This window comes from Ranitomeya variabilis, chromosome 6 (genome assembly GCF_051348905.1).
Source record: "Ranitomeya variabilis isolate aRanVar5 chromosome 6, aRanVar5.hap1, whole genome shotgun sequence".
Taxonomy (NCBI): domain Eukaryota; kingdom Metazoa; phylum Chordata; class Amphibia; order Anura; family Dendrobatidae; genus Ranitomeya; species Ranitomeya variabilis.
The window spans coordinates 545,911,995-545,924,417 of NC_135237.1; the positions used below are offsets into that span (position 1 = coordinate 545,911,995).

Genomic DNA, 12,423 nt, shown 5'->3' on the forward strand with positions numbered 1-12,423 from the left:
TGAACTGTACAACATCTGGTCCTGGCAGGCCCACAACATGCGGCTATATACGGCTTGCAGGAGCTTAATGCCCTCACAGCACAAGTCCACACACCCAAGTAGGATCCACACTTTCATGTAGTGCATAGGGGTGTAAAAGAAGACTGGTGACTCTCCATGTTTACAGCCCCACGCCGCGCTACACTATCTCAGCTCACACTGGAGGTCAGTTCCAGATTCATTTTTCCAACAGATGGGTTGCCATACTTCTCAACTTGGCATACCTTGCAGTGTCTCCTGTTCACTATGGGTTGGCTATAGGGATGGCTCATGGACCACCTTTATTTACGTGATGTAGAGCGTAGTATGCTGGACGTGCGGCAGAGCACCAGAGTGTATGCAAGGAGATTCAAAATGAGTTGGAAGGGGGTGTGAAGCCATTGGCATACCTAGAATGGGAACATAGGTGGCAGTGGCACCCGGCACTTGTGTCTAAAGGCCGCTATAGAGATAAGACTATCGGTGACCGAACACACAATATGATACTAGCAGGCTTGGGCGGATATGAGGGCCTGCAGAAAGATTCGGCATGTCTGTTTGCAGATCACTGATTCTTTTGTTCTTAGTGAGATAAGCCGCCAACATTGGAGAACATTGGAGTGATTGGCAGAGGGAGCGCTCCTGTGTATTGGGGACCTTAAGGTAGTCCAAAGGTCCTTCTGTAACATAAGCAGACACCATTGTTAGAAATGTCACATTGTAGGTGGTAATCTCATTATAAATTTAGCATTGGGCAGAGGAGCTTCAGGTTTCCCCTTTGGATTCAATAAGCACAGCGGGAGCACCATATGCAACTCCCTAGGGAGGCAGAAAGAAGGACAGAAGAGGAGGAAGAAGAAGAAATGATAGAAGGTCACTGTAACTAGTACTAACCCCAGACGACCAAGAAGTTCCAGGAATCCCGAAGAAGTTGGAAAATCTTTCAGGTGCCATTGAAACTTCCTAGAAGCAGGTTTAGAAAGACTTTGGAGGGCTTCATGATCTTGCAGGAGCATAGTAGAGGAGTAAAGGATGTGGGAAGGGGTATAGTAGAGGTGAGCCGGTGGCATACTTTACAAAAAAGGGCATGTATACAAGAAAAACGGTTGTACGTCCTCTTAGACATACACTGATTAAAGTTGGCAAATATGACTTAAGGGTGAAAAAAAAATGAAAGAACATGGAAAATCAAAATGTGCAGATCGGGAGAATAATTCCATAATATTTCATACCGCACACATAATTAAGCCATAAATGATAGATGTCCCTGTAAATTTCCTATAGATGTAATGTGAAGATACATTGTTTGTCTTGACACCAGTGTTAGATAATGGGGTATGATTCTTGTTTTGTTCTGGCGCTCATACTTGCGATACTTGGGATGGCCGTACCTCACAGTCAGCATTGTGCGTTCTATTAACCGAATGACTGTACAAGTGTTTCCAACATATGGCCATCTATTCAGGATCGTTAAATAATGTGTATCCTGCAGCATCTGTTCCCTACAGTGCCATGTGCAAGCTTATTGTAGGCCAGTGATTTACAAGAATTTGCCTTGTCAGATTTGCTCGGATATGAATTTCTATAATGAAATTAGAATCCATGTTGGAGTCTGACCAGCAGTCAATATTTTTAATTGGCAGCACCTCAGTTTGCTCCCTACCTACTGCCTTCCGAATCTTTGCCCAACCCAGCTTGATTGACAGCTCCTCAGTGTCACTCCTCCCTGCTGCTGCTGAATCTCCACCCACGTTGCTTTTGAGACAGCTAGTCAGTGTTCCTCCTCAATGCTGCTGCTGAATCTCTGCCCACTTAGATTGATAGACCGTACCTCAGTGTCCCTCCTCCTTGCTGTTGCTGAATCTCCATCACTCTAGCTTGTTAAAGAGCTAGTCACTGTCACTCCTTAATGCTCTATCCTCATTGCTGGCATCTCCTCAACGTCCCTCCTCCCTGTTGCTGAATATCTGCTCAACTAGCTTAATTGACAGCACCTCAGTGTCCTTCCTCCCTGCTCCTTATAAATACCTACCCACCTATCTTGAATGACAGATAATCAGTGTCCCTCCTCCCTGTTGCTAAATATCAAACCACCTAGCCTGAATAACAGCTCCTCACTGTCCTTTCTATCTGCTGCTGCTTATATTTCACAGTGCTTAGTACAAGCTGCAGTTGTCAGTCAGGCTAGTTGGGCAGGGATTTGCTTTCATACACATGATACTGTTGTTTGACTCCTTATGTTATCTGTCCAGAATCTGCCATTAACATGCAAGCAGCTCAGCCCAGGGTCGTAATAATATTAGGTGCAGTGGTTGCAATAGCACAACTGCCCTGGACCTTAGGGGCCAAAAAAGTTCCTTTGGCCCATATGAAAAGACCATTATTAATAAAGATCTGTGATAATTCGGGACCCCATTGGAGGTTTTGCATTGAGGCCTACGAGCTCAGCCTATTTATTTCAATTGGGAGAGCTAAATGGGATGTCTCATGAATGCAACCCATTTTTATATAGAAGCCATTCAAACAATCAATGACTTTATTCTGTAGGTTCCCAACGTGCAGACCTGTAGAAGAATCTTCCAAGATTGAGCTCCCCATATTAACATCCATATGTCCTATCAAGACATATGGACATGGGTTTTCTCAAAGTACCAACCACTTTAGACTAGTTCCGGACATTTTTTGCAGACCAACATGACATTCATTGGAAGCCACCGGAAAACAAAGACAATTGATCGTCATCTCATCCTGTTTGACTTATAACCAGCTTTGAAGAAATAACTGAGAAGAACCTAGTAGACAATGTGCTTTGGTTTCAAATAGGTTCATCTCAATAAGGTCTAGTATTCTGGTACACCTTTATAACATCTTAGCTCCTCATGAATTAGTTCTTATCTTTTTAGGTTAAGTTTTCAGATTTACTAAGTTTGGGTTATACATGGTTTACTTTAGTTTCCTATCATTAATGTCTCCTCGACTAAAAATTGTACAGTGGGTAAACCCATGAAAAGAGAAAGCTCAATATTATTATCTACATGCGGGTGACTGACATGGAATGCAAATGTTGACCAGGGAATCTTTCATGGACGATTTAAGATTGTAGCCTCCAACCAGCCCAAAACTGGAATGAAATAGTGAACTGGACAAGATAATTGTCACTTGTTTCGTTTCAGGTTGTCAGGTTCTAGATTTCTTTGTTAGCTCCGAAGATGATGGATGACAGATGCACCGCATAAGTCAATCACATTTCTTTGGCAGTAGAATTGCCGGTGCACCCTTCTGCCAGGGTTATGTCTTCACGGATGGCTTTTTTTGGGTGTACAGCTGGAGCCAAAGGAACTAAGGACCGTGACAAATTATGCAGGCGTCAAAAGGAGTATTCACAGGGGCATCATCTAAGAACAGACACTCAGACAATACATAACTCTTGTATATACTGGAAGCCACTTGTAGCTCTGTCCTACGTGACCGGTTTCTCAAACTTTGTCCTGACAGTTCCAGATTGCTTGTCATATCCAACTCGGAGAGGCAATAGTATTTCACATGGTGTCAAACCGACAACTGTCATACCTTATTGTGAACCAAGTTGAAGAGTGCCTACAGGTTGGAATACTAATCTCGGCTCTCAACGACACTGTTTGACGATAGGGACTTCTTGTCATGTTTTTCGTTTTAGTAGTTTATCAGGCATGGAAATTATAGGCCAGAGATGTACAACCAGCTGTGAGGGGGCCACATGTGGTCTGCAATGCCATTCTCTGTGGTCCTCAACTATCTGGTTATAGACATGGTTGTCTGTCTGTAGCTGCTGACATGCGCTACCCATGCCAAAAGTAGAAGGGTGGCACAAGGGCAAAAGCAGAGGTTTAGCTCATTGGGGGAGGGGATGAAACATCTGATTGGGTCCCTAACGAAGGTAACCCTGATTACAACTACAGTTTTGCACCTGAATAGTGATTATAGGGGAACCTCGGCAGATGACTACTCGGTTACCGTAACTAAATCACTATACAAAGACCAACACTGATCCTACCACCATACCATGACCATATAGTGGTTGATACCAGTACTGAAGAACATACAGTATAACAGATTACAGTACAGTTATATTTGGTGACTTACAGCTGACGTTCTTTTTGATGGAGTTGTTCACTTTTCCCGTCTTTTCCATCTGGCCCAGACGGACATGACAACTTCTCCAGTCAGGACTCAACTGAACAGTATAACAAAGACACATTTGACATCTCACATTTCCAACGCCGTCACCATCTATTCCCAACCAGCACAAACTCCTCATTCTGCTAATACCCTGATACTGAGCCGCTGTGGCCGTATGTGTCCCTATTACTGCACCTGCTGTGTAGTACAACAGCAGCGCTCGTCTTAGTTCCCCACATAATAATGCCCCTTTCAAGTTAAAAATGCCTCCTTTGTGCCCTCCAGATAGTAAAATTGCCCCCTTGAAAAAATGGATGCCACGTGCAAGTGCCCACATTTTGTCTGCAAGAAAAAAATATTGTCCGGTATGCCCCTTTGATAGTCACATTACCCTGAGTACCTCCAATAACAAGAAGTCTCCAATTAACATTTAATAATGTTCCCTGAATCTCCCCCTATACAGTAATGATGTCCCCTGAACCACCCCTGTAGAGTAATAATGTCCTCTGAGTCCCACTACAAACAGAAATAATGCCCCGAGTGTATCCTGCACATCTCCTCTATACACAGTATGATGTCTCCACAGCTCTCTATACACAGTATTATGCCCCTAAACTGTATAATGGCCCTAACAGTAGTCTCCACATTGTATGATTGGCCCCACAGTAGTCCCTACACTGTCTGATGGCATCCTTAGTGACCCCCACTCTGTATTATGGCTCCCTTTGTAGTTCCCATACTGTGAGAAAGTCCCCTTAGCAGCCACCACTCTGTAAGATAGACCCCTTAGTATCCCCCACACTGTATGAAGGTCCCCTTTACTAGCCCCGACTCTGTATGAAAGTCTCACACTGTCTGATGGTCCCCAAACTTTACGTCGTCCACTTCGCCCCCAAGCTGCATGACAGCTCCTTTTGTAGCTTCCATTCTGTGATTTCCATCCTTAGTAGCTCCAACACTGCGTGAAAGCCCCCTTAGCAGCCACCACTCTGTATGATGGCCCCCATCAGTAGCCCCCACATTCTATAGTAGACTCCTTACTAGCCTCCACATGGTATGATAGCCTCCCTTAGTAGCACCCACACTTTATGATGGCCCACCTTAGAAGCCTCTACTGTGTATGATGACTCCGCTAGAAAAAGGCACTTTGGCCAAAACGCGCATCGGGGTGGTGGCACCACAAATTTCTGGTAATTATGTCCCTTGTAGGACTGCTCTGCATTTGGCAATACCATTTATACTATTGTGCATACCTTTGGGATATCAGTGTGTTGGGGTTTCCGTTTTTAGACAAATAGGAACTATCCATTACTTTTATCAATATGAAAAATTTAGCCACACACTGAGCTCCTGAGATATTATTATTTTTTTCAATATGTGTATATAATACTCTACCTCTCTGTTGTTGTGGTGCCACATTCTGGATATTCCCTGTAATCTCCTTACTTATACACTTTTTAAGTACCGTATGTAGCATTCTTTTAATTTAATTAATAAAGTTATTTCTTTCCTTGGTTCTCGGTTGCCCCCATGCTGTAATATGGACCCATTAGTAGTGCCCACACTGTATGATGGCCCCTCTGAGTAGCTCTCACACTGTGTGATGACCCCCCTTAGTAGCGCTCAAACTGTATGATGGACACCTTAGCAGGCTGCACATTGTTGATGGTCCCCACACAATGTGAAATTGTAAAATATTGTACACTCATCTACCTTGAAGAGTCCAGCGGCAAGGCACAGGTGAACCAACATGGTGACCGACACCAGGGCACGCACAGCAAGTCAGAGACCCGACAGAGTAACTGTACTGGCAAGCCAGTTTAGAGTGGCGGTCACTTTGGGCGGACCTCTCTGAGTAACAAACCGCCTTTATCCCCCCATTAGCTATGTTACTTGGAAAGAGGGAAGATGGGCAAATGCTAAGGGTATGCACATGCAGAATTTTCTGAGGAGTCTTTTGGAGCATGTATTTACGCCAAAAGACGTCTGAAAAAAACTATTAAAAAATGCTTTAAAGACTTGTCTTATTAATTTCTATTGTGAAACGACTGGTCATATATCCGGTCTTTTGAGCATTTTTCTTCTGCTACAGGATTGAAAAACGCCCCGAAGAAAAGAAAGTGCTTGTCACTACTTTGAATCAGCCCCTGATGGAAAATGCTCCAAACCAGGCTATATCCAATCAAAAGGTTGGAAAAAAACACTCACCAAGAGAATGTGCAAAGACCTTCTATTAAAGACCTCAATTGAATAGGAGATAAGGAGAGAAAGCCAGAATGACAGGTTTAGCGTGGACTGAAAAATAATCAAGGTATGGGTCACAGGTATCTACTGCAGGAGGTTAGACCAGGAGGGAGATCAGAGCTGTATCCTTACATCTCACACACTGAGAAATCTGCTGTAATCTATAGTGGGGGCGTGTTCTTTCCTGTGAGCGTTCCTCTTGCTTACGATTGGTCAGCATCATACAGGGGGAGAAGTGCACGCCCCCCAGTGAAACCTTTCTGGAAACACCCACTTGGACTTAAAAATATTAACCCACTAGGTGCCAAATACTTTGATAGCTAATAGTTCTACAAGAGTTGCGACATAATAGAAAAAAAATGTTTTATTCTATTCTGCAGTCACTATAACTCTGTCCAGCTAAAAAAAGAATAGTGAGAGATCCTCTTTAATTTAGCTTCATTTTGTGAACCATTTAAAGAAAAAAATCTAAAATCTACAATGATACTATCAGCAGATAATGGCAGATGACCAAAAAAAACCTCTATTATTTCCATCTCGCAGGGAGAACCCAGACTTCTGAATATGATTCATCGTCAGATACTTAACTGTAAGCCACTCATCGGTGCTGTCCCAGTTCTTTAACTCTCAAGAAACCGAGGGCAATTAGTCAAAAATGTAACAGCTTCTGGCTACAGATATTGCTAGATCTGTTATAGATTTTTTTTAAAGAGACAGGAATAGACATGAGAACAAAGAAATGCGTCAAAATAATAATCAGCTTCTTGGAAGCGTAGGATTACGATTGTCTGAAAGGCGACAGATCGGACTGAGTTATCGACAGAATCAGTGTTTTTTGACCAGGACACTAGGGAGCATGGAAAAGTGGCATTGATGCAGCAGAATAATAGAGAATGGATGAAGGAAAATGATCTAGCAGAATTGGAGCAAAATCAACTTTTGTAGCAGAGTTATAATCTTCAAGGAAGCAGAGTAATGCCTTGATGCTTAAGAGATGACACTGCATTGTGGGACCAATAGACAGACTCATTGTTTTTTGACCCGGACACTAAGGAGCATGGAAAAGTGTCATTGATGCTGCAGAATGATAGACTAGGAATGAAGGAAACTGATGTAGCAGAATTGGAGCAAAATCAACTTTTATAGCAGAGTTATAATCTTCAAGGGAGCAGAGTAATACCTTGATGCTTAAGAGATGACACCGCATTGTGGGACCAATTAGAGTTAACTCCATACAGTTGGAGTTAAATGTAGCAGAGCTGCTCACCCTAATGAGAAAGCGTAAACTCAGGAGAGAGGAGCTGGAGTAGCAAAGCTGAGTTTATAATGAAGTTAGTAGTCAGAGCTGGTACAGCGATGTAGCAGAGTACACTTAGCAAATAGATGTCTGTGCTGTAGAGCTGATTTTGCAGTGAGGTTCTTAGCAGAGGAGATACAGTGATGTAACAGAGGAGGCTCAGCAAACAGGAATTGGAGTAGCAATGCTGAGTTTATAATGAAAGTACTAGGCAGAGCTGGGACTGTGATGTAGCAGAGTAGACTGAGCAAACGGCAAATGGTGTAGTAAAGCTGAATTTAAAGGATCGTCCAATGCAGATAGCCCATTTAATGTTGTATATATCTAGATATGTGTCTTGTAATATAATATTTTTTATATTCTTATAAAATGGGAAAAAATTTCCTGGTAATAAATTGCTTATTGCTTGCTGAAGTAAAAAGTTCTCATGACGTCCTCAGATAAACGAATTCACTTCGTAGAAGTAAATTATTGTAAGACACGAAGACATCGACCAGGTTAGAGGAAGAGGAAACGCTCAGAGATGATTTCTTTTGAAGTGGCAACTGAGCTACATTTTGGGTGTGTTTCACGGAATAAGTTTTTATGAGAGTAAGAAAATGTTGAGAATATCTATTTCGGTGTCTGAGAATTTCCACTTTACATTAATATTGGTAATAAGTTTTTTTGTGCCATGACCCAAAATGAAAAAGGATGGAAATAAATATAATTGGTGGTGAGGTAAATGGCTCAGTTCATGTGATACAAGTCATTTCCACTGAATGACAGGAGCAATAACATGTAAGACCTCTTCAGACCCGTATTCTGTATTTAGGGCCAGTCTTAAAGAGGTTCTGTCACTTACCATAAATATGTAATCTGTGCTACCATGTGTAATGCCGCTGTTCTCCTGAATCTGGTGCTGTTTTCCTTTTGTTTCTTCGCCTCTTCGTTCCTGAGATATGGCTCTTTCTTCTATGTACATAAATCTAAATTTTCTATGCAAGTAGGTGTGGTCCTCAATGCTCCTCTCAGGATGTCTTTTCAAGGATCACACCCTCTTGGCTAACAAGACTGGATTTTGTAATGAGATGGGTGGTGGAACCACTGTTCCAAAGCCCAAGGAAGGCCTGGAGGGGTGTGACTAGGAGCCTCACCCAATCTGACCTCGGATGCACAGCAGCATACGATACAAAGATCCGACCGAAGAGTGACAAGAGAGGTAATTTTCCTATTAGTGAGACAAGAGGTGACTGTTGGTGCTCCTAAGATTCTATGGAGGGAGGATGTAGAGACAGACATAGACAATGTTATACAAGTATTCCTGAAATGACAGTTACACTAAATGTTTTTTTTATCATTGATTTAAAATGTAGCTTGTCTCTGGATAACTTGCCTCTAGCTCCTTCCCTCTTCATCGAATGTCCGTGTATTCCTCTAGCTCCTCCCATTTCCATAGATTGTCCATGTATTCCTCTAGCTCCTCCCCTCTTCATAGAATGTCCGTGTATTCCTCTAGCTCCTCCCATTTCCATAGAATGTCCATGTATTCCTCTAGCTCCTCCCCTCTTCATAGAATGTCCGTGTATTCCTCTAGCTCCTCCCATTTCCATAGAATGTCCATGTATTCCTCTAGCTCCTCCCCTCTTCATAGAATGTCCGTGTATTCCTCTAGCTCCTCCCATTTCCATAGAATGTCCATGTATTCCTCTAGCTCCTCACCTCTCCTTAGAATGTCAGTGTATTCCTCTAGCGCCTCCATTCTCCATAGAATGCCCATGTATTCCTCTAGCTCCTCTCCCCTCCATAGAATGTCCGTGTATTCCTCTAGTGTCCTCCCCTCTCCATAGAATGTCCGTGTATTCCTCTAGCTCCTCACCTCTCCTTAGAATGTCAGTGTATTCCTCTAGCGCCTCCATTCTCCATAGAATGTCCATGTATTCCACTAGCTCCTCTCCCCTCCATAGAATGTCCGTGTATTCCTCTAGTGTCCTCCCCTCTCCATAGAATGTCCGTGTATTCCTCTAGCACCTCCCTTCTCCATAGAATGTCCATGTATTCCTCTAGCTCCTCTCCCCTCCATAGAATGTCCGTGTATTCCTCTAGTGTCCTCCCCTCTCCATAGAATGTCCGTGTATTCCTCTAGCTCCTCCCCTCTCCATAGAATGTCCGTGTATTCCTCTAGCTCCTCCCATTTCCATAGAATGTCCATGTATTCCTCTAGCTCCTCACCTCTTCATAGAATGTCCGTGTATTCCTCTAGCTCCTCCCATTTCCATAGAATGTCCATGTATTCCTCTAGCTCCTCCCCTCTTCATAGAATGTCCGTGTATTCCTCTAGCTCCTCCCATTTCCATAGAATGTCCATGTATTCCTCTAGCTCCTCACCTCTCCTTAGAATGTCAGTGTATTCCTCTAGCGCCTCCATTCTCCATAGAATGCCCATGTATTCCTCTAGCTCCTCTCCCCTCCATAGAATGTCCGTGTATTCCTCTAGTGTCCTCCCCTCTCCATAGAATGTCCGTGTATTCCTCTAGCTCCTCCCCTCTCCATAGAATGTCCGTGTATTCCTCTAGCTCCTCCCATTTCCATAGAATGTCCATGTATTCCTCTAGCTCCTCACCTCTCCTTAGAATGTCAGTGTATTCCTCTAGCGCCTCCATTCTCCATAGAATGTCCATGTATTCCACTAGCTCCTCCCTTCTCCATAGAATGCCCATGTATTCCTCTAGCTCCTCTCCCCTCCATAGAATGTCCGTGTATTCCTCTAGTGTCCTCCCCTCTCCATAGAATGTCCGTGTATTCCTCTAGCTCCTCACCTCTCCTTAGAATGTCAGTGTATTCCTCTAGCGCCTCCATTCTCCATAGAATGTCCATGTATTCCACTAGCTCCTCCCCCCTCCATAGAATGTCCGTGTATTCCTCTAGCTCCTCCCCTCTCCATAGAATGTCCGTGTATTCCTCTAGCTCCTCCCCTCTCCATAGAATGTCCATGTATTCCTCTAGCTCCTCCCCTCTCCTTAGAATGCCCGTGTATTCCTCTAACTCCTCCCCTCTCCATAGAACTTTATGAGCACTAACTGTCAACTTCTATCTCAGTAATGGGAAAGTCTGTATTCACTGAAGACACATTTTCTGAATTGAGAACCAGCCAGAGGCTGAAAGATCTGAGGAGAAGGCAGCAGATTTCACTGATAAGACATATTGCAGAGTTTCTTATTTTCATGTTTGCTATTGATTTTTTGAAATGAAAATGTACAGGTTTACTCTTTAGGGTTCATTTCATGGACCAATAATTGTCACACGCTCATTCATATAATCATTTTATATAAACATGCCAACCATAAACTGCCACACAAGGAACATTTTCGTTTTATGGCTGAATAAGATCAATCTAGTGGGTCATTTAATAATCGTTCAAGGAAAATGTTGAAGAACATCCTAAATAGGCACTGTAAGCGGTTTATACCTTGTGGGAATAAAAGGACTAGAAATAGGAAAAACCCAATGTGGCTAAACAAAGAAGTAAGACAGGCAATTAACAGTAAAAAGAAAGCATTTGCACTACTAAAGCAGGATGGCACCATTGAAGCTCTAAAAAACTATAGGGAGAAAAATACTTTATCTAAAAAACTAACTAAAGCTGCCAAAAAGGAAACAGAGAAGCACATTGCTAAGGAGAGTAAAACTAATCCCAAACTGTTCTTCAACTATATCAATAGTAAAAGAATAAAAACTGAAAATGTAGGCCCCTTAAAAAATAGTGAGGAAAGAATGGTTGTAGATGACGAGGAAAAGGCTAACATATTAAACACCTTCTTCTCCACGGTATTCACGGTGGAAAATGAAATGCTAGGTGAAATCCCAAGAAACAATGAAAACCCTATATTAAGGGTCGCCAATCTAACCCAAGAAGAGGTGCGAAACCGGCTAAATAAGATTAAAATAGATAAATCTCCGGGTCCGGATGGCATACACCCACGAGTACTAAGAGAACTAAGTAATGTAATAGATAAACCATTATTTCTTATTTTTAGGGACTCTATAGCGACGGGGTCTGTTCCACAGGACTGGCGCATAGCAAATGTGGTGCCAATATTCAAAAAGGGCTCTAAAAGTGAACCTGGAAATTATAGGCCAGTAAGTCTAACCTCTACTGTTGGTAAAATATTTGAAGGGTTTCTGAAGGATGTTATTCTGGATTATCTCAATGACAATAACTGTTTAACTCCATATCAGCATGGGTTTATGAGAAATCGCTCCTGTCAAACCAATCTAATCAGTTTTTATAAAGAGGTAAGCTATAGGCTGGACCACGGTGAGTCATTGGACGTGGTATATCTCGATTTTTCCAAAGCGTTTGATACCGTGCCGCACAAGAGGTTGGTGCACAAAATGAGAATGCTTGGTCTGGGGGAAAATGTGTGTAAATGGGTTAGTAACTGGCTTAGTGATAGAAAGCAGAGGGTGGTTATAAATGGTATAGTCTCTAACTGGGTCGCTGTGACCAGTGGGGTACCGCAGGGGTCGGTGTTGGGACCTGTTCTCTTCAACATATTCATTAATGATCTGGTAGAAGGTTTACACAGTAAAATATTGATATTTGCAGATGATACAAAACTATGTAAAGCAGTTAATACAAGAGAAGATAGTATTCTGCTACAGATGGATCTGGATAAGTTGGAAACTTGGGCTGAAAGGTGGCAGATGAGGTTTAACAATGATAA

General features: G+C 42.6%; 1 long non-coding RNA gene across 1 annotated transcript; it reads right to left on the reverse strand.

Moving 5' to 3' along the window:
- Positions 1 to 533: 533 nt before the first annotated feature.
- Positions 534 to 9,903, reverse strand: LOC143781594 (uncharacterized). Its single transcript, XR_013216770.1, has 3 exons — positions 8,562 to 9,903; positions 4,141 to 4,231; positions 534 to 698 (listed from the first exon to the last, which is right to left on the reverse strand). It is a non-coding gene; the product is annotated as an uncharacterized LOC143781594 (long non-coding RNA).
- Positions 9,904 to 12,423: the final 2,520 nt, after the last annotated feature.